At 39.1% G+C, this 23,285-nt stretch overlaps 1 protein-coding gene across 6 annotated transcripts in view; it reads right to left on the reverse strand.

Annotated features, from left to right (window-relative positions):
• The window catches only part of DLC1 (DLC1 Rho GTPase activating protein), a 434,197-nt gene that overhangs the window by 283,911 nt on the left and 127,001 nt on the right, over positions 1-23,285 (reverse strand). The gene's annotated exons all lie outside the window — the stretch shown is intronic.

Genomic DNA, 23,285 nt, shown 5'->3' on the forward strand with positions numbered 1-23,285 from the left:
CCAAGGATTAAGTTTGGTATGTTTGAGATTGGATGATAAATCAGTGCCCAGAGACTTTCAACACTTTCTTCATCTGGGACAAATGTCCTCCTGTTCTGATAAGTAATTTACATTTAATCCAATCTGCATTCCATTAGTATAATCCTTAGCCATCTAATTCCATTTTTAATGTCCATTTCACAATCTCTATCCTATTACTAGCTTTCATGTACGTCAAGAGAGTACCCTGTAGGAATACATTTGTTGACATAAACAGAGAAAAATTACTTTGAGTTAAACTGATTACTCCTGTCCTTCGCAATGAGTCGCACACTGGGCTATGAAATCTAATTAGTCAAGTGACCACGTGGCTTGTGCTCAGGTTATGTAGAAGGAACTGATCCATCCCCTTTTGTGGTGTGTTATCCTCCCTTGTCGGAGAAGGCAATGGCACCCCACTCCAGTACTCCTGCTTGGAAAATCCCGTGAACGGAGGAGGCTGGTGGGCTGCAGTCCATGGGGTCGCTGAGAGTTGGACATGACTGAGCGACTTCACTTTCACTTTTCACTTTCATGCACTGGAGAAGGAAATGGCAACCCACTCCAGTGTTCTTGCCTGGAGAATCCTAGGGATGGGGGAGCCTGGTGGGCTGCCGTCTATGGGGTCACACAGAGTCAGACACGACTGAAGCAACTTAGCAGCAGCAGCATCCTCCTTCCTTGTAGGAGGACTTACTGGTCTCAGTTCACCTGAAGACACCACGGTATTTCCAGGATCCTCTGGAAGGCGAATGATTCTGTGCCTTCATCCTGCTATAGATGTGATCAGCCCTCAAATACAAGGCACCTTGGAGTACATGGGATTCAAATGCAGAGGGTGCCACAGATGTCGATTTTGAGAATCTGGGTGTCTGCCTTCCTCAATTAACCTCCTACAACACCTTCATTGTATACCTCAGAGCTAGCAGCCTCGAGACGGTGTTGCTGCTGGGTTTCCAGACATGTGTCATTTCCACTGCATATTTAGTAGGGCATAACTGCCTGAAGTGGGGAGACGGGAATGTGAGGCATGTCTCACTGAGGAGGAGGGTTTTTATTTAAAAAAATATCACTCAACTGCTAATGGAAACGTCAACCTCCTAGCCCTATTCTTAAAAATAAATAAATACAAGGAGTTCCTCGTGTGAGAGGCACATTAGGGACACAAGATATTCATTTCCATGAAGTCACTCACAGCAGGCCTGTCTGGAAAAATGCTTTCATCTTCTGGGATGGGAGGCGGGGGGAAACGGTACCAGCAAGAAGGTTTAAAGACCAAGTCTTTGAAGTAGAGGGTGAAGTGGGAAAAGTGATCCCCCGGTCAGGTGAATGTGGGGCAGACCAGATTAATTTCTATACTTCAGTGTGTGCTGCGTGAGGACCATAGAGTTACAATTTGTAGCAGAGAAGTTCTACATCCAGCCCAACGGTGTTCACACGAGGTTCCCTGAAGTCCTGGTGATTCCCCCACCCCCACCCCAGGACTCCAGGGTGCAGAGGGCAGCTGGAGTGGGAGATGCCCTGTTGCCACAGCCAGGAGAGCTCTGCTTTTCGCTGCTTCATAGATTCCGGTGATGATGAATTTAATTCATTTAACATATATTCACTGAACATCTACTATGCTACTGGCAATGTTCCAAGTATGGTCTATGTGATAGAGACCAAGATAGATGTGGCCCTGGCCTCATGGAGCCTATAGCTTCAGCAAGGTTCTTTGTGGGCTGTTGGGAGGTGTGTGAGTGCTAACATGCTCACTCTGAGGATGAACAAACTGAGGCCCAGAGAGATGAAGCCCTCCAAATAATTAACTGAAGTTGTTGTTCAGTCACTCAGTCATGTTCAACTCTTTGTAACCCATGGACAGCAGCACGGCAGGCTTCCCTGTCCTTTATTATCTCCCCGAGTTTGCTCAAACTCATGTCCATTGAGTCGATGATGCCATCCAACCATCTCTCCCTTCTCCTCTTACTTCAGTCCTTCCCAGCATCAGGATCTTTTCCAATGAGTTGACTCTTCATATCAGGTTACCAAAGTATTGGGGCTTCAGCTTCAGTATCAGTCCTTCCAATGAATATTAAGGATTGATTTGCTTTAGGATTGACTGGTTGGATCTCCTTGCAGTTCAAGGGACTCTCAGGAGTCTTCTCCAACACCACGCTTTGAAAGCATCAATTCTTCAATGCTCTGCTTTCTTTATGGTCCAACTCTTACATCCATACATGACTATTGGAAAAATCTAGATGCTGTGACTTATATTTCTATGTTCTTCCTCCTAAGCCCAGAGCCCAGATAGGTAGAGAAAGGAATACAAAAAAAATTCAGAAATATGCTCAACTTCAGAGGATGTGAATTTCAGTTCATGACTAGGTTTTATCTCTATGTGTGCTCATTCAAGCATTCTCTCAGGCTGCAGTCCATGCTCTATACCCATTCTTGGGCTTGGGGGACATCAGATGCATAGGCCTCATTTCTTCCAGACCAGTGTCTCTGATTCACCTCTGATAGGAGGTCATCCATCTGACTGCTCTTTGTTCCAGGAGCCTCCCCTTCAGTCTCGGTCTGTTCACTTGGTCTGCACAGGTCTCTGTGTAATCCCTGGGGCTCTGGCATTCTTCTCTGCCCTGCATCACTTCCTTCCTTCCCCTCCCCCATGCACGGGGAATACTTTCCCTCCAGCCCCCATTCCTGCTGCTCAGTCTCCCAAAGGCGACCTTTGTCTCTTTCCCTTTCCTTTCTCTGTCCCCGCTGGGGCTCTGTTACAGTACTTTCATAATGCTGAAAACCAGGATGGGGCGGGATACAATTTCATGTGTTTTCCCTTTGAGTGTGTTTCTGTCTTGTTCTCTCACTGTCTGTTTAAAAGCTCTCACTCTTTTTTTTTTAATTACATATTTAATTATTTTTGGTTGTGTTGGGTTTTTGTGGCTGTGTGGGCTTTTCTCTGGTTGTGGAGAGCTGGGTCTACTCTGGTTGTGGTGCACGGGCTCATTTCAGTGGTGCTCATTTCAGTGGCTTCTCTTGCTGTGGAGCACATGCGGGCTTCAATAGCTGCAGCTCCCCGGCTCTAAGAGCACAGGCTCAATAGTTGTGGTGCATGGGCTTAGCTGCTCCTCGATTTGTGGGATCCTCTTGGATCAGGGATAGAACCTATGTCTCCTGCATTAGCAGGCAAAATTCTCACCACTGGACCACCAAGGAAGCCCAGCCCTCACTCTCTTTTAAGTGTTGGGTTTCAACTTTAGAGGGCTTTCCTGGTGGCTCAGACGGTAAAGGATCTGCCTGCAATGCAGGAGACCCGGGTTTGATCCCTGGCTTGGGAATATGCCCTGGAGGAGGGAATGGCACTCTAGTATTCTTGCTTGGAGAATCAGTCCATGGGGTCACAAAGAGTTGGACACTCCTGAGCAACCGTCACAGGCTTCACTTTCAACTTCAGCTTCCTGCCTGCGGTGCCTCTGTCCTCTTCACATTTGTAACCACCTGCAGTCCTGTCTCCAGTAAGGTTAGATCCGATCAGCTTTTACATGAAGAACAGCAACCTGCAGTGCGTATGACTCAGGATGTGGAATGTGCCTTACTCAGTCCATCCAGTCCAGACCTTTACCTGCTGGGACACACGATATAGAGTTGCTGGCGATGATCGTATAATGCACGCAGCATCTTGTTGTTGGGAGCTGCTCACATGTGAGCCCTTATCACTCAGTCCTTGTTAGGGGACACGATGGAAGGAAAGGGAAAAGCAGCCTCCACCTGTTAAAGAACTTCTCATGAACTGTTTCTTTATTATAGTACAAAACAAAACTAAAGAGTGCTTGCTTTCGAGAAGAAGAGGTTGTTTTTACACAGGCCAACACACTGACTCTCTCCTGTACCCTTCGAAATCCTAAAATCAATTGTCCATTATCTTTAGTTAATACTGTTTGTAGAAGCGAAACATTTTGTGGTTTATTCTTCTCTTCTGTGTATTTTCTTTCATCAAACTGAACTAATTGAGGATGAATTTAATGCTTCTCCTACACGCCAGCACCAGTGCAAAGCAGGCAGGATAGAATTAAGTTTTGAGAGATTTTTGAGTTAAATTGGCAAATGAGGGTGATATGATATTATTAGGAAAGGAGCCTTGGGGAAATTTTCAACTGAGAGATTTTACAGAAATAAGCATACTCTGTCTTCTAGCTCTGATTATCAGTTGTTTTGTGGGGTCTGAATGTGGTGCTCGGACAGTTTTCTGTGTGTAACCTCATCAGTTCAATCAAGGGCTGAATCTTTGACCCTGACCTCAAGTGACCACTGTGTTCCAAATGGCTGAATCTTTTTTTCCCAGTAATGTCTGACTCAGCGTGGAAAAGAAAATCTGAGCTGTTTTGCTGGAATTAGTGATAGTGAATTTTCAAACAGATAGAGTTTTTATCCCTACTTCAGAGCCGACAGATGAATGCCCCACAGTGATGAAGGTCCTTAAGTGGCTCGTCATCTGTCTCCTTGGGAAATACATTTTCCATGACACCAGACCCAAGTTCACGAGGTCTTTTTCTTCCTTCCCTTTCCAGTCTCCCTGACTCTTTTTCCACGGAGCCCTGGCCCCTTCTCCTTCAAGGTCAGGGCATCTCTGGCTGATTGAAGCGTTGCCTTTACATTTCATGCAACAGAACTAATAATAAGGTCAAGTTATTTGCTCCAGGAAAATCACGAAGGACCTGAGGTTGATATAAAGGGACCTTACCCAACTGAAAATGCAAGGTAATTCTTCCCAACATGTAAAAAAGAATCTTACAAAACATTAATGTTTTATCAGTGGGGGCACCTTCCACATTAGGCATTCTTAGGCATGTACTGAGGTGCTTCCTGGGAGGTGAATCTAGGTAGTCTGGTACAAACACATATACTCTGAGCTTTCAGGCTAAACAGACCTTGCAGGACAGGTGAGGGTTGCATGTGAAAGGTTCACAGTTTCTAGAATAAACAGAAGGTTTTTTTTTTTGTTTGTTTTGTTTTGTTTTTTTTTTTTTTTCTGAGCAGAGAAGCGGTACTGATGTTAGCAATGCTCCTTCTGCTCAACCCCTCTCCAACGACATTAAAGGAGCACTGTGTATGACGGCTGGGCTCACCTTCATATTGGCAGCCTGTGGTCCCTAAACACCATGTCTCCAGCTTCTCCCCATCTCACCCTGCTGTGCATAGATTTGTTGAATCTGGTTGAGCTTCTAATAGGTTCATTCTTTCCATTCAATCTGTAGATATATCTCCTTTCATAGTCTAGTAAGTTTGGTATCATTAACTTTGGGGGAAAAAAGATGATTTTTTTCACCTAAGTCAACAAAGACCTGCTTCTTCTTTTGTTGTTCAATCAAATAGTCAATTTTTACTCTTTATTTCCTTGGTTTTTCTTAGACATTTAAAAGTGTTAACTGTGTCCTCCTTCTCAAAATGATGTTCTTTTGTATTCAGTCATTAAGTGGCCTTGCTTCCTCCCTCCTCTTTACTCTCTACATTCAATGCATGACTGCATGAATTATAATTTTTTTAACATATCTTGAAGAAAAGCTATGACCAACCTAGGCAGTATATTAAAAACTAGAGATGTTACTTTGCTGACAAAGGTCCGTCTAGTCAAAGCTATGGTTTTGCCAGTAGTCATGTATGGATGTGAGAGTTGGACTATAAAGAAAGCTGAGCACCGAAGAATTGATGCTTTTGAATTGCAGTGCTGGATAAGACTCTTGAGAGTCCCTTGGACTGCAAGGAGATCCAATCAGTCAATTCTAAAGGAAATAAGACCTGAATATTAATTGGAAGGACTGATGCTGAAGCTGAAAGTCCAGTACTTTGGCCACCTGATGTGAACTGACTCATTGGAAAAGACCCTGATGCTGGGAAAGATTGAAGGCAGAGAAGGGGACAACAGAGGATGAGATGGATGGCATCACCCAACTCAATGGACATGAGTTTGAGCAAGCTCCGGGAGTTGGTGATGGACAGGGAAGCCTGGTGTCACAAAGAGTCAGACACAACTGAGCAACTGAACTGAACTGAGCTCAGAGCCTGCACTTAGGCCAGACCAAATCACCTGCCAGTCCCCAGATGTGACCATTTTGCTGGAAAATTCTTGGTTTTTGACACCTCCACTAAGGTAGCTCCATCTGTCTTGAAATACTTAAGAAATACTTTACAACACACACATCATATCATCTTTCCCTGATTCCCTCAAAACTAGTGTAGGTGTCTGCCTGTAAGTTAGAATTGATTGTTTATTAGTGTGTCTCCCTGTTTAGCTGTGAGCTCCCTGAGGAAGTCTGTTTTATCTTGAGTATCTAGCACGTGCTTGGCACATAGTAGGCACTCAATAAATTATTGATGAGTAAGGAAATAAACTGTAAATAACCAAAAGGTAAATTTGGCATATAAAAGCATCTTCACTACTGAGCAAATACACTGTAAAAAGATCAACTAAAAGTTTTGGGTCTATAACACTTCATTCTGAAGGGCCAAATCCTCTTGTAAACACTTAACAGGAGTGATGGACGCAGGTAACAGATGCATTAAAATAGATTGGGAGATGATTCATCTGACCTGCAGTTTGAGATTGTGTTTATTGGGAAACAGCTATAGTTCCTTTTCTATTTACACTTCACTTATTGCTTCTTTCTAAAATGTGTGCATGTGTGTTTTTGAATATGGGAAATAGTATACTAAATGTCTGAAGAAAATGGGGCTGAAGGGAATTGACCTTTATCAGGGATTATTTTAAAAGTCCCAGAAAATTCCAAAACAAAGGTTCAAAATCTTGTTTTCCTTGGTAATTGCTAATAAAGATTAAACATTTATAGAGAGAACTGCAGCCGATATGTCATTGTTTCCATGGGTAGCCTGTTTACAACCATTTTGTACACAAACAGCAGTATTATTCTAAGGTCGGTAACCAGTTCACTAGCCTTTCAAGAAAATATTCAAACAAATTCTTCTCTGGTAATGTTACCAGAACATCATTTCTTCAGAGGCACCAACACAGTGCAGAAAGCCTTTCTAAGTGTTTGTGTTCCTCATGATAAAAAAGATGATTACTTGATGGCATCTGAATTATTACAATTATGAGACAAAATATGTTTTGTGTACTCTCCATCATATTCTGACCAAAGGTAAAAGTATTTCCTCCTGGAGGAGGAAATGGAAACCCACTCCAGTCCTCTTGCCTGAAAAATCTCATGGACAGAGGAGTTTGGCAAGGCTACAGTGCAAAGGATCACAGAGTCGGACACGACTGGGCGACTAAGCACAGCACGTAGTACAGAGGTGTTTTCTCATCTCCTTGAGTACAAAGGAATATGCCATTGATAGACATGGAAAAACTGACAAGGGTACACCGATGCTTCATTTCAAAAGACACAGAATTCCTCTTAATATTCTGTTTAGCACAGATTTTCGCTCGTACAGAAAGAAGCCTATGTATTAGGTCATTAAGAAGCCAGACAACACGTTTTCTGGAGATGTATGTATTTCTAATGTATAATATATGTACTTCAGAGGATTCCCAATGAGGAAGGATGGTGGGGATGCCACCCACACCATGACCCAGCATCTACCAAGCCCTGGCTCAGAAAACAGCAACAAAGAAGCAGCTGGAGAAGCAAAGATGGCTGGGACTGAAACTCAAAGGACAGCTATTAAGATGGATGCAGACAGGGGTGACTGAATTATTCATCTTTTTCCGTCATCCTCAGCTTCCCAGATAATGACCACATTCATTAGTGTCATTCTGAAGACAAAAGTGCGCTGTTGGGTTTCCCCTGCTGATGAAAGGGCTCCTTCCTCTTTCACTTTTCCCTGTGGTGGAATATCCCGATCTTCCTGGGAACTTGACTCTAATAATCACTCCTCATCTAATGCTAGGGCATGTAGGACAAGCATGTCCTTTATGGGCTGTTGATCTGCTTAGTTAACTCAATTGTCTTGGTCCTTTTCTAAATTACACACATGTGTCTCCCTAATTCACCCTAGCATGGAAAATACCGGAATTTGCTTCAGTTCAAAGAACAAACTGCCATAGAATTAAAGCAAAATGCAAACATACATGCTATTTAAATACTAATTGATTCACCAAAGTAACTTTACGTACTCCTTTTAAAGAGTGCATCTATTATATAGACTGAAGTATAACGGCAATCACTGCTAGAGAGCACACTGCACTGAGTACTCTGCCAAGGGACTTATTTCTGTAATCACTGAATCTTCATGAGTAGCCTTTAAAAAGGACTAGTTGAATGATTTAATTAAAATTAATATATTTTAAAACTGGCTTATTATAAATAATAAAAATAAAATGCATACATTCATATATAAAGTATTTTTATAATTTACTATAATTATTATGAGTATAAATTATCATTACAGAATATTGTATAAAGCTATATTGCTCTGCTTCATGAAAATATTTACCATAATTTCTTGGTTTGGAGTGCTTTATCAAAATTTAACCTAAATCTAATAATTTTCCAAAAGAATTTTTAAAAACTCGTAAAAGGACAAGTTATATAGCAAACTATAACAAGTCATTCTCTGCTTAAAAGGTTTGTGTGGAAATGTCATAAATGAAAGAACTATATCTACTTTTTAATATTTAAAATTTTGCCTCTTGAACTAGGTCTCAATGGAATAGAAATACTACATTAATGGCCATGTATTGTTAAGGATTTAGATCCCCCACAGTGAGCACTTCACATCCAAGCTTCAACTTAACCTCTGTCCCAAGAGGCCAAAGGGCAAGCTGACTCAACCCTAAATTCTTTAAATTTACTATCTAAATTGGAAATTTCAACAGTGATTATTTTTTTGCATGTGATGAAAAGTTTTTAAATTGTTCGTATATTTCAAAGCTTGGCTACCACTCTAATTCAAAAAGCATAAAATACATGTAACTATGAGTCATGTATTAAACTTGTGAGACTATATATATATATAATATCTTATATATTATATATCTTATATACTATATAGGACATATATAATATCTTATATATTATTATATACCACTCCTCCAGTGGATCAGACAGTAAAGAATCTGCCTGCAATGCAGGAGACCTAGGTTTGATCTCTGGGTCGGGAAGATCCCCTGGAGGAGGCATGGCTACCCACTCCACTAATCTGGCCTGGAGAATTCCATGGACAGAGGAGCCCAGCTGGCTATATAGTCCATGGGGTCACAAAGAGTCAGACATGACTGGATAACTGACACTTTCATTTTCATATGTTATTATATATTATCATTATAATACTGTTAGAGGAAACACACTGACTGAAACCGCCCACCCTGGCCAGGCACCATAGTAACTATTTGCATGAGTTGTTTTACAACAGGAGGTCCTGGTAAGGAACACAGAACTAATAAGCCTCCACCAACCGGAAGAGTTCGGGAAAGGTCAAAAGGAGACACCACATGTCCAACCACCTCCCAGAATCCTTCTCTCTGGCATCCATCTTGGCTGAACAAGGCGTGCACCCCCAGAAAGGACTCTGAGTCAGAATGATTGGCTGAAGACAACCCGGAAACTAATCCCATCACCATAAAACCCGAGACTGCAAGCCATGTGGCAGAACTGTTCTCCTGGGTTCCCTGACCCTACTGCTCTCCACCCAGGCGCACTTTCCCAATAAAATCTCTTGCTTTGTCAGCACATGTGTCTCCTCAGACAATTCATTTCCGAGTGTTAGACAAGAGCCCAGTTTTGGCCCTGGAAAGGTTCCCCCTTCCTGCAACAATACTGTGTATTATATACATATTGTTAACTTAAAAATATCAGGAATTATTGATATCTAGGATTCTTATTAGAGTGGCTTGTGGATTCTCTTCTAATTTCTCCTAGTTACTTTTGAGAGCACGAACACTGGAAAGATTTAAATTGTATTCTAGCTACTGCTCTAAGAAAAATTATCAAAAAGAAGAAAGATGTTCCCATGTAGTCTTCGTGTGTCTTCTGGGTGAAGAGATGGTTTCACTGTGAGGAACTAACTAATCCCATTCATTCTTATGCTGTCTGTGCAGTGGCTTCTATCTTCTCTTACAGAGAATATGAAGAGGATGTTTACACCACCCTGTAAACTCCATTCAATAATGCATGCGATCACTTCCCTGTTTCCTTTTAATAAGGCAGAGGACAATGAGGTGCTGCCCCAGCTGGGAGCATTAGTAAGGATGTGACTTTCCCCATGGCTCAGGGGTAAAGACCTGCCTGCAATGCCAGAAACATGGTTAAGAGATGTGTATTTGATCCCTAGGTTGGGAAGATTCCCTGGAGAGAGGAAATGGCAACCCACTCCAGTATTCTTGCTTGGGGAGTCCTATGGACAGAGGAGCATGGCGGGCTGCAGTCCATAGGGTTGCACAGAATTGGACAGGACTGAAGCAACTTAACATGCATGGATGGAGTATTGTTGCCTGAGAAATCCCAGGCAAGGGTTGCAAAATCGGGTTGCAAGAGTCGGACATGACTGGGTGACTAAACAATAACCAGTATTCCTACTGCCTCTAGGTCTTCCTTACAGGCAGCCTTCCCTGGGACCTGGCACTGAGAGGGCTTGGGAACCCTCCCAGTCACACCCTCATCTGAAGCCCAGAACCCTTTCCTTCCCCTTCTCCCTGACCATGACCACCCTACTCATCAGGCAATTTTTGAACATGAGAAAGACAAAATCATTAGAATAGAAAGTGTGATTTGGGGATAACAGAGTTAGAAATGTTAAGAAATAAGGCAGGTAAGTGTGTGGGAGACGGGAGGCATGCTTTGTTTCATGGATTCATATAACTAGCACGGGGAGGGTGGAAATCTAGAGTTGTCAGGACACTTCATCTTCCTTGAAAATTCTGTCTCATGATATCATTCCAAAGCTCTGACAAAGTAACTGCCTGCTTTTACCTACTGAAGTCTTCCATGTGACGGGAAGTAAGACAAGACTGGTCTTTTCAGCCATTATTTAATCCTACTTCTTGTCATGTGACTCACGTCAGTGGGTCTCAGTGTGTCAAGAGTCTCCACCTGTTAAATATTGATTACTGTGGCTGATTTCATGGCTATTCAGGGTGGATTATATGTGTCAGAAGATTATAAATAACATGGGAGAAAAAAATGAAAATCTTGTAGAAACCATCTGTGACAAAAAAAAGTAGCTAATGAGTCTTTCAGTTGTTCTAAACTCTTGCACTGTGACTTTTCAGCTTTTGGTCTTGGTAGATGAAGATGTTTTTGGTGGATAAGTTGGTTATCTAGTGTGGTACAGTGAAGATTATTAGGGCTTGGCTCAAAAGAACCCACTAAATTGCATGCTTTTCATTTTAAGTGCCTATGATAGAGATATTGGTACATGTAAGAACTCCACTTTTTGTTCAAGGAAGCAATGAGAAGGAGTAAAAACTAGTAGAAGTAGGAAGTAATCATACGTGTATCAAATCTAGCCCTTTATATTACATATCATTTAATCATTCTAAAAGAAGTTAAAAATACGAACAATTCTATGACAAGAAGGCATGTCTGTCACAAGAATTCTCTGTTGTGAAGAGGACATTTATTAATGGTGTTTATAAAACACTATAAAATAATTATCAAGGGAACCACTAAAAATTTGTAGAAAGGAAATACAAAATATATATCAAAATTGCTCAGTTAATCCATAGATCCTTACAGAAATACAACAAATATTCCCTCAATATACTTGGTCTTATCTGTACTTTTGGCACTTATTGTGCAACATACACTTCTGGATAGCACTGCAAGTCCTCAAATATCCTCGGTGAATTCTTAAAGTTCCTGAAAAGTCACTTCAAGTTCTCTGGTTTTGGAGCGTTGGAAGTACAAATCTTAAATAAGTGACTCCTAATGATAAAAGGTGAATTTACATAACTAAATTGCCTCATAGTATGGGTCTCCTATTTTGTGTATGAAGTGATACAAAATTTGACCAGAAGATGGCAGCAATCTGAAAGGAAAAAAGAAAACAAGAAAGCAAACAGGAAAACAAAAGGCAAGATATACCAATCATCATGCTGTTCAAGGGTTTAAGGATGACTATTTCAATGTGTTAACTTTTTGTATAATTTATTTGTTTCAAGGTATAATATTTCCTAATCCTAAGAATAGTAACTTGAGTACTCATAAGAGCCTGCTGCTGCTGCTGCTAAGTCGCTTCAGTCGTGTCTGACTCTGTGCGACCCCATAGACGGCAGCCCACAGGCTTCCCCGCCCCTGGGATTCTCCAGGCAAGAACACTGGAGTGGGTTGCCATTTCCTTCTCCAGTGCATGAAAGTGAAAAGTGAAAGTGAAGTCGATCAGTCATGTCCGACTCTAGCGACCCCATGGACTGCAGCCTACCAGGCTCCCCTGTCCATGGAATTTTCCAGGCAAGAGTACTGGAGTGGGGTGCCATTGCCTTCTCCGCATAAGAGCCTACCTGTACTATTTTCTCATTAAAGAAGAAAGTCCTTTCAAAGATCCAATAATTACATCTAGATCGAATTTTAAGTCAGTAGTGTATTCATTTTCGCTTGGAGTAAAAATAATATTCTAAAATAATATATATGGTACTCAAATTTATGTCCCAGAAAGATATTAACTGCATTAGAATTTTCTCTAAAATATCTGTTTGGGGTGGAGAAAGTTCTTGTGTACTACAAAATGCATTATATAGAAACATAATTTAAAAAACATGAAAATATTCTTCCATAAAGAATTATATATCTCATTATATATCTATATATAATTTTATTTACAAATCATTAAAAAAGAAAAAGTCCTACATCAGCCTGAAAGAGTAACAGAATTTTCCTATGTGCTTAACTTAACTAACAGCTTGAACTGAACTGAACTGAACTAAAAAGATACACAGGGGAGCATATACTCCATGTCCTTTTAATGTCTCTTCCAATTTGTACAGCAAATAGAATTATGGATCATCCGCAATGACAGTATTCTTCAAACCAGTTAATGAGTAATGTTGTTTATTCTGTGTAACTCAGAAATATGCTAGGATAATTGTGGAAAATAATAAATATATGATGGTAACTAATAAAAATATTGAAATGATTTAAATTTTATGTCTTTTGCTTTTAAATGGAATCATATAGTTTTTGCCATAAAATTATTTTCTGGCTTGATAGTAATATTATTAATTAAAGTTTTCAGGTATTTGGTAAGAAAAAAATTACATTTAGTATCCTATTGCTTCAAACACTTAAGAAAAATAGTCCTTCAGCCTGAGTCTGAATATAAGCAGGTATCCTTGGGGTCAATTCCTGCCACCCAGGCAGTTTGTAAGTCAGAATATATCCATTTACTCCATTAAGTTGTGCTGTGCTGTGCTTAGTCACTCAGTTGTATCCGACTCTTTGTGACCCCATGGACTGTAGCCTGCCAGGCTGCTCTGTCCATGGGATTCTCCAGGCAAGAATACTGGAGTGAGTTGCCATGCCCTCTGCAAGGGGATCTTTCCAACCCATGGATCGAACCCAGGTCTCCTGCATTGTAGGCAGATTCTTACCCACCTGAGGCACCAGGGAAGCCCAAGAATACTGGAATAGGTAGCCTATCCCTTCTCCAAGGAATCTTCCCCATCCAGGAATCGAGCCAAGGTCTCCTGCACTGCAGGCAGATTCTCACTGCAGCTGAGCTACCAGGTAAGTCCCTCCACTAAGTTAGACTGACCTAATTCCCTCCATCTATGCTTGATCTGACCATTTGAGACCCAGTAAGTGTACTTATTGCTGAAATCCATCCTTCTTTATGCCAAGAAGCTACTCGCGCTTCTAGAGTTCAGCCACAAACTAAATGTCCAGTAGCTCTGCCAGGCAGGGTTCATCCCTTGTCACTGCATTAGACCTCGTCCCCATCACAATTCCCAAGAAATGGACTCATGCAGAAGGGTGTTTCTTCAGTACTTGTTGGAGCTGAAGAAGAAATCAAGCCCTCTAACAGACAAAAAAAATTATGCTATGTAGACCCCCAAAGTAGAAAAAAGTAAAAGTCTAGTCAAACAGCTAAACACTCAGATTTTACCTCTCTGCAAGAATACAGTTATTTATTTTAAACCTTTGGCATCATTCATTTTTAAAATTGTGTTCAAATTTGTTAATCTACAGCTCAATTGGTATCACTGACTCAACGGACATCTGTTTGAGCAAACTCCGGGAGATAGTGAAGGACCAGGAGGCCCGGTGTGCTGCAGTCCATGGGGTTGTAAAGAGTTGGATACAATTTAGTGACTGAACAACAAATAACACCAACAGCTCAATTGTCTGTCAACAGACAAACCATGTTGGAGTATTTTAACGTGCCATCTAATCAGTATGTTTTCTGACTTGATGTTTTTACGGAAAACCCATTTTTTAAATAGTTTCCCCTCCTTTAGGGGCTATGAGTTCTGCCTTCAGCTGGGCCAATCAAGGAACTGAAAAGTGGTATTCACGCCATTTGGGTGTGTGCCTACCGGTCTTTAGTCTTATCTGAATACAGTTTCAGAGAACAACAAAAAGGTACCACCATAACCTTGAATCGGTGGTTTTATCTTGCTCGGTGTTCTTACCTTTCAGACAGCAGCAGAGAAGAAACGTGCTGCCCTGGCAGCCATCATCACAGCTCATCAGACACAGATCTGTGTGACAGGATGTTAAAACTGAAGTTCTGACTTAAACCCTAAGGTGACAGATTCAATATCAAAGTGAGTTGTGATACAGGAAAAAAAAATGTAGATCTTATAAAAAGATTTGGAGGAGAATGCATTAGAGAACTCTCAATCTCCCCTAATCCCCAAAGGATCTAATAGGATGAAGAATAAGAACATTTGGGGAAAAGTGATTTTGGAGAGGGATTTGGGTTCTGTGAGTCCTCTTTCACATTTTTCCCTACAAGGAAAGGTTAGTAGGGAGCCTGTTCTCATTTCAAGGCTGGATAGAGGAACCTCAATGGAACCCTTCAGACATGGAAAGGGTGATGTGTCAAGTACAACATGAGGTCCCCAGGAGCCTGACCCAGCCTATTCTATCCCACCACCTAGCACAATGGCTTACACAAGCCCATAGTGAGTTCTTAAGGGTTTTTTGGGGGGGAAAAAAATAATTAAGATTTGTAACATTAATGTTTACAACATTAATAGTATTCAAGTTCAGCTACATTATAAATTAGAAAGGCTTTTGTTTAACAAAATGTAGAATAATTTCATAAGGCATGAATACATCATTTAGATATATTACACATGGCTAGTAAATTTTTTTACATTCTGATTAAGATGTTCAAATATCTAATAAATATTTTAAAAGTTCAATATTAGGAGAAATAGAAAATTACTCTTTAATAAATATGTGAGCCCTTTTTTAGTCTATGTAACTACATAAGAGAATATTAGAAATGCAGACAAAAATATATGTAGAACTATTCTTTATAGTGCTATATAATATTGTATTTATTACAGAAAAAAACTACAAATGTGCTATCAGTAGGGAAATGATTGCACAATTTTGATATATTCCAAAATTCAAAACGTAAAATTTAAATTTGCTTAGGAAACACATTTACATAGAAATTCTACTAGTTCTGAGTTCTAAATGTTTTTATCTCATAACAGTTATTTAAAATTCTGACTTAACTCCCCAATAGACAGTTTTTTAAAAAGTAAAACTATCTACTTACAGTTCAGTGTCTGAAATAGAGAATTTAATGATCTGAACCAGTAGAATTCCAGACCCAGGCTAAGGTGAGTTGCTCTGATCCAGGGCCTGCTCTGTCCCACCTTTTTGTTTTTGATTGGCACCCAGAGCTCAGGACTCAGTGATGATGAAACTTTGTGACTGAAAGTGTTGCCCGAGCAGCACAGAAGTTCTGAGTTAAAGTTCAGCTTTACTAGGATGCTCTTGGATATAAAGTAGACAGATATCAGAGGCTATCTGGACCCCCAAAAAAATTCTCCAACATTTTGGAAGGCTTATATATAAGAGGGATGAAAGTAAGTCTGGCTGAGACAGATGGAGGAAGGCAGTTTCAGGGGTGCCCAGAGCGCAGTCTGAATAGCACTGATTTATTATTTTTATTTCCTTGTTTGTATGATTCTCTGCATTTCACAGTATGACTGGTTTGGTAATGCCCATTTGGTATCATAGTGTTTATATAAAGGTAGTGCCTTCAAAACGAGTCAACAGACCACAACAAAATAAAATGGACAAAACAATCTACGGTAAAAAGGAAGTAACTGGAGTTGTTTTCATGATCTGCTGCTGCTGCTTAATCACTTCAATCCTGTCCGACTCTGTGTGACCCCATGGACTGTTGCCCACTAGGCTCCTCTGTCCATGGGATTCTCCAGGCAAGAATACTGGAGTGGGTTGCCATGCCCTCCTCCAGGGGGTCTTGCCAATTTATATCTCCTGCACTGGCAGGCGGGTTCTTTACCATTAGTGACACTTGGGAAGCCCCGTTTTCATGAGTGTCCACTGATCTTCTTTTGAAGGTGTTTAATAATCCAGAAGTTGCCTCCCTTACACCAAGTTGTCACAGTGGAAAGAATAGAGAGTCACTAAAAAGTGAGAGTGGCAACAATAAAGTACGGAATATGAACTATTCATTCCATTCAAAAATAAGAAAGTAACATACAAAATGCTCATTAACTAACCAGAATATCAAGAACACTGGTAGCTTTCAAGTGATTGTGTCTTAGGACCCAATGAAGAATAAAAAACTCCTTTATTTTCATATTTTTGTTACATGATTGCAACTGTTTAGATGGGTGACATTCAGAATATGCAAAATGCTCTGTGGCTGTTTTTACTTTTTCATTTAGAAATCTGGTTTGTGGTAGATAGTTCAAAACTATAGTCAAGAAAACTCTCTGTGTAAATTTAGTGTAAAAGCTACTGAATAGTCACATGGAAAATCCAGTTAAACATTTCAACTGACTCTGTTGAAGTGAGCACTGAGGAGGCCATCAAACATCAGGGGCAGCATTAATTATCAATCAAAAATCAAAGTATGAAATTACAAAAAGAATGGAAACACTGAATATGTAATTAGAACTTGGGGACAACTCAGTTTGAAATGAAGAAAGCGCTGTGAAAAAGGCTTATGGGTTATTATTACTGCTCAGTGCTATGAATTATATTCTTGGTTGCTGTGATGTGGCATGCCGTTGGCTTGCCATTTTACATTGCCCAGAAATAACTGGAAGTTGTTATTTCTCTTGGATGAAAATATGAGCTGGATTCGAGAAGTAACATCAGCACATGGAAAAACTAAATTTTTCTTATTGTAATGATGATAACATACAAAAGTACTATTCATATGACCAAATCCTAGGTTGCAGGATTTTTTTTTTACCATTTCTTGTCCTCATTTATATGTTTCATTTCCCCCATCTTTCTTCTAGTTGTAGGAATTCTGCTCCAGATGTCTAATTAACCAGGCTATTATGAATGAAATATGAACAAGACAGAAAAACATATTTTCCAATTAAAAAAAAAACATAACTACCATGTGCTCAGACTTTAGTATGAAGGATTAGTGTATCTGGATGCAAGTTACACTTATTCTTGGCACAATGAAACTCTTAGATTCAAAGTGAAAAAATCTTACGTGAGGAGGTTATTGTGGAGATCTGATAGCCCATCCCAAACAATACTATCAGGAATTAATGTGCATTTGGAATGGAAACAGATGTCAGTAACTTCAAGCACAAGAAATGAGAGAACTGTGAATAATTTTAAGTAGAAAAGTAAATGGTTATGAAAAATGTTTCTATTTTTCAGAGCCAAGCTTAATGAATTAATATTTATTTATAATTTCAAAATCCAGAATATGTGAATGGAATCCTCTATGTTAAGAAATATCTCATTGTAATAATCACAGAATGATTTCCTTTTTAGAAAAATGTTTTCCTCAGCTCTCTTGTGGCTCATTTTTCCTTAAAAACACTATAAAATTTGCCTTATTTTTCTCTCTCATGAACAATGAGGATCTTAATGAACAAAGAAAAATACTTTAAAAATCCACATACTTTAATGTTATTGCTTAGCTAGGTCAAAATTAAATTGTCACATTCAAAAGCATTACAATCAAAGGCATTTTTCTAAGACCATTACATTTTTCTTCACAAAGTGGTAAAGTTCACTAATTCAAATTTTTTGATGTTTTAGAAGAATTGGACTAAACTCTACAAATTCTGTGTGGTTATTTTTTCTTTTACTATGCTATTTTCCTTACTTACCATAAGTGACATTATGAAACAATATTTAAATTCTAGTAATTTTATGTATTTTCCCTCTAAGAAATCAGTAAAAAGGAGTATTTGCAGTTCCTGTTTGCAAAAAAAAGTTAATGTTTCATCCCTTTGTTTTAAATAGTGGACAGCATTAGACAAAATTACTAGCTTTGTTAAAAAATCTGATAATCACTTTAGCAAAAATACAGAATAATATCTTGGGAAAACAAAATACAGACCTAAAATTTTGCATATGAATTGCGTCTTAAATGATCCTTGAAAAGCATGTGATTTGAACTCCTGAATCTACAGGCTGTTTTTCAGTTTTACTGCCTACCGTATATTAATAATATGTCACATGCATAATGCCTTTAGCTTAATAATTATATTTATGAGAGGTGTGATTACAACTTGTATAAATGCGGTTTACATTGGAAGCTTTATGGGGAATCTCTGATGGTTTTTCTTTTCTTTCTTGAATAAGTTTTAATTTCCTTAATATGCTATATAATTAGGACAAATGACAACAACATTTTATAGTTTCATAGCAGATTAGACCGTATCATATTGGATGAAAAAAAGGAGAAAATAAGATTTTGTTTTTAAATGACTTAAATGTTAATAGCATTCATTAAAAATAACATCAAGTCAAAATTCATATACAAAGTCATCACCCTTCTTTTTATCTCCACGTCAAAACACTTATGCTTTTTAGGGAGGACAGTACTATTGACAAGTGAATGTAAGACTCCCGGATTACTGTTTGCTTCTATTATGCCAGAGAGGAGAAAAATAGATTTATGTAAGTGCCTCACAGTTGTGTTTCAGAGACATATTGAGAGTTTTTTGTTTTTTTGTTTTTCTTCAAGGATAGGTTACAATGATCACGCAGACTTTGAAACTGTTGACTGTGGCACTGGAATTCCTTCTTTTTTAAAGTCACCTAGAAATGACCATGAACTTGCAGTCAGGACATGCTCTTGAAGCTTTATTTCGGTCACCCTCCAGTAGTATTTAGGTAGGACTTACTCTGAACCATTCTTGGGAGGAGTTGGCAGTCCCTGGCTGGGTGGCATTCTATCTACCCTCAGCTCCCACCTCCTCCATGAGCTGTGTCTCCACCCTTATCTATCTCATTGCTACTTTGGTGAAAGTCACTCGGTTGTGTCCGACTCTTTGTGACCCCACGGACTATATAAAGCCCATGGAATTCTCCAGGCCAGAATGAGTGGGTCGTCTTTCCCTTCTCTAGGGGATCTTCCCAACCCAGGGGTGGAACCCAGGTCTCCCGCATTGTGGGCAGGTCTCCCGCATTGTGGGCAGGTCTCCTGCATTGTGGGCAGGCCTCCCGCATTGTGGGCAGGCCTCCCGCATTGTGGGCAGGCCTCCCGCATTGTGGGCACTTTGGCAGTAATGATGGAAAGATTAGGGATGTATTTGGTCTGTGGAAGTAGAGCTACTGTTGCCACACTGAGCTGGAATAAGATATATCTGTCTATTTTCACCCTGCGGCAATTACAGTAATGAAGGTTAATAATTCCTGCTGTGTTTGATGTCTTCAAAGGAGGGTTATTTTGTGATTCCAGTGTTCAATACACTCTAATATGAATGCCAATATCCTCCAACATTCCTTTTGATAGTTGAAGATACACTCAAAGCTGTCTAGCTGGGGTTCCCAAATGCCCCAGATGATTGATTGAGGTTCTCAGTTCTGTGGTTGTTGGAATTCTCACATGGCAATGAGGGGGGTTGTTTTTCTATGAAGCTGATATTACTGTATAGCGCAGAACACCCTCCTTGTTCCAGCAGTACTTATTTTACAAATAAAATCTGTGCTTTTTCTTATCTCAGGCTTGGCCTCTTTCTTCATATATTCAGAATATATAAAGAACTCTTACAATTCAGTAATAGAGAAAAAACCTAGTCTTTAAAAAGGCAAAAGGGTTGCACAGACATTTCTCTAAAGAAGGTATACACATGCCCAAGAAGCGCATGGTGAATTGTTTGGTACATTGGCTCAATGTTAAAAAAAGGAAGAATCGAACAGAAATTTTAGTACTGAAAAATACAGTAACTAAAGAGCTCAGTGTGGATTAAACAGCAGGTTAGACAAAGCTGACTAAGATAGGTTAATCGTGATTAACAGTGATTTAATGACCACCTATACTGATCAGTAGCTTTAAGTAAAACAACCACCACAACAATATTTCTGGGGTTTTGGTGCCCAGCTTTAAAATCTTTCATATAAAAACCCTATACTATTTAATGCAGGAACAACTCAAGCAACCGATTATCCTGGTCACAGGATGTCAGAACACTGTTCTGCAGTGGATGAAAACACTATATGAAGATGGTATGACTACACACGGGTTGTTTGCCTAAGTGTCTAGTGTGAGAGGCATTACAAGACTGCCTCAAAGGAACAAAACAAAGAAGTTAAGTAAGAAATGGATGAGATTTTTTTTCTCTGGTAATTGTTGCATCTGGGACCATCTCAGTGCCTGTTTCAGTTGGGTGTTCCCTCTTTTTACTGTAAATCACATTTTATACCTATTTGTGAGTCATGTACTTTTTAGTTACTTGCTGTACATTGTGTGTAAAGTAGGGACTGAAATAAACATTTACACCTAGTAAAAACAAAAAAGAGAGATGGATGAGATTTTTGAAATAAAGCACCAGACCTTGTTTTTAATAATGTGTTTTTTGGTAGTAGATATCTTACCTTCTAGCTTTTTAATTTTTGTGTGTCAAATACATCTCAGAAATCTACTTGAATGCTCAGTTTTCAGCTTGATATATACATGGTATTTATGAAAAATCTGAAGCTTCCTCATCGGTCCCCTTCTAATAATAAATATAAAAGTAGAAATCTTATTGAAACATCAGCACTTAGGAATCCAGAGACCTTACACACAAAAGGAAAGCCAAATATTTATGGTAGGTAGTCACCATTATAAACAGATTCATAGCAGCAAATCAAATGTACCATTAAATCATTCTGAAATGAAAGTAAGCATCCTGTAAAAATATGAGAGAAGTACACAGAACAGAAATTTAGTTCATTTTACGTGGCTATTTGAAGTAGGTGTTCTTTGAATTTAATGTTTCTACTTAATATTAAAGTTGAAATTTTAGTTCACAGTGAAAACAACTACTCTGTAGGATTCTACAGTTCTTTCCATTTTTCACAAAGTAGCCAGTCTGTCATTATTCCCTAAGCTCCAAATTGAGGGGAAGTACGTATTTAATACCTCATAAAATAGGTAAAATTCCTCATTCTAATATTTTAACCTAGGGAGAACTGAAAACATAAAACTGATCCATTGCAAAAGACTTCTTATCTAACTTTACTAAAAAGGAATACTCAAAATAATAGTAACACCAAAACCAGCAAAAAATACACAAACGTGCACGTTAAAGTGGCCCTTCTGCTAACACAAAAGCTTGTTTTTCAAGGTACTTTTTCAATTGTTCTTTTTCTTTAAGAAATTTCCTAAAAGTCAGTTGCCTTCGACAGTAGAGTGCTTCTCTCCCACTCTGGGTACCTCTCATGGCCAGCTAGAGAATTTGACTAAAGTCCTAGGGAAACCGATGGCTTTATGTTTCTTATTCTGAAAGCCTACTGAACATGGTTACCATAAAAACACATACACATCTCAATAGAAACATAATGGCCACATCTATAAACACGGGAGTACTGAAGAAAGACTAAGGAACTGTATAGAGAGTGGCAGCAAGTTTTACAAATTATAAGGTGACCACACACTAAAACATTTACATTTCAAGGGAGAAATAGCAGATACCAACAGTGATTATTCTAAAGTAAAAGATGAACACAGAATAAATGTTATAGTAAAAAGAACACTCTAAAGGTCATTAAAAGGTGCTCTAAAAACTGATGTAAGCATAAATACCATACAAAAGGAATTCACCTCCCTTTCTATTTCTTTCTCATATATCAGCCCCACACCTATTTCCAGTGTTCAGAAAGCCAGTGCTCCAACGTTTCCCAAATCTTCAAGCTAAAACTCTCAAGAGGTGTTGATCTTTTCCCTTAATAAGAATGTGGTAAAATCAGATGGTTTGGCTTCTACTTGTATTCTGCATTTCAACTTTCTCTATTCATTGTGGAAAGGGAGAGACCCATGTCACTGCAGTCTGCCCAGTGGCATGCATATTGGACCCTATTTTTTCAACGTACCATAAAATAGCACTGAGTAGTATGTCATTGGTTCTTCCCATTTCCAATAAATACAGCACTAACATGTAGCATGTCATTGCATTTCACTGCTTACACGCCTTCCTCTTTTGCTAGACTGTGCGATAGTTAAAGACAGAGAATATATTTTCATTGCTCTCTAAGTCTGTTTCATCTAGCATAACACATGGCACATCATAGGTGTTCAATAAATATTTACTCCATCAAAAGTAATCTAGACATTCTTGCAATGGAACATATCTACTATGTTTTAAATTCAAGTATTCTCTTTTGAGTTTTATTTCAAATTTGCCTTTTATTTTAAAGGCAGGCAAAAAGAGCAATCCAAACTCATTTCTCTGTGTTAAGCTAACATGGACATTTAAAAAAAAATAATACGACACTATGATTTTCACTAAACTAGGAAAGGTTATTTTGGAGCCTGGGACTTTAGATATTTGAAGTAGTAATTACTTCCTCCATAAATGTTACCTTTAGAGTCAAATACTGCTTTCCTGTTGCAGTTCAACTTTTTTACTTAAAGGAAAATGTCTTTTATTCACAATTCACCATACTATACTACTATATGTGGTAATTCTTCTTTTCATTTGTTTTTGTAGCATTGCAAAGTCCACTAAACATCATAATAATGACAGTAGTTTACACTTTTTCAGTTTTTTTTCTGTGCCAAGCATTTTACCAAGCACTTGACATACCCACACAAAACTTATCATATGTGTGAAATTATATACCTATCTCTACCCTTTAATCTATCCATCTATCTGTTTATGTACCTACCTATCCATCCATCCATCCATCCATTAATTTTCCCATTGGTAAGCCTTG

The sequence above is a fragment of the Bubalus bubalis genome, chromosome 1 (assembly GCF_019923935.1).
Source record: "Bubalus bubalis isolate 160015118507 breed Murrah chromosome 1, NDDB_SH_1, whole genome shotgun sequence".
Lineage (NCBI taxonomy): Eukaryota > Metazoa > Chordata > Mammalia > Artiodactyla > Bovidae > Bubalus > Bubalus bubalis.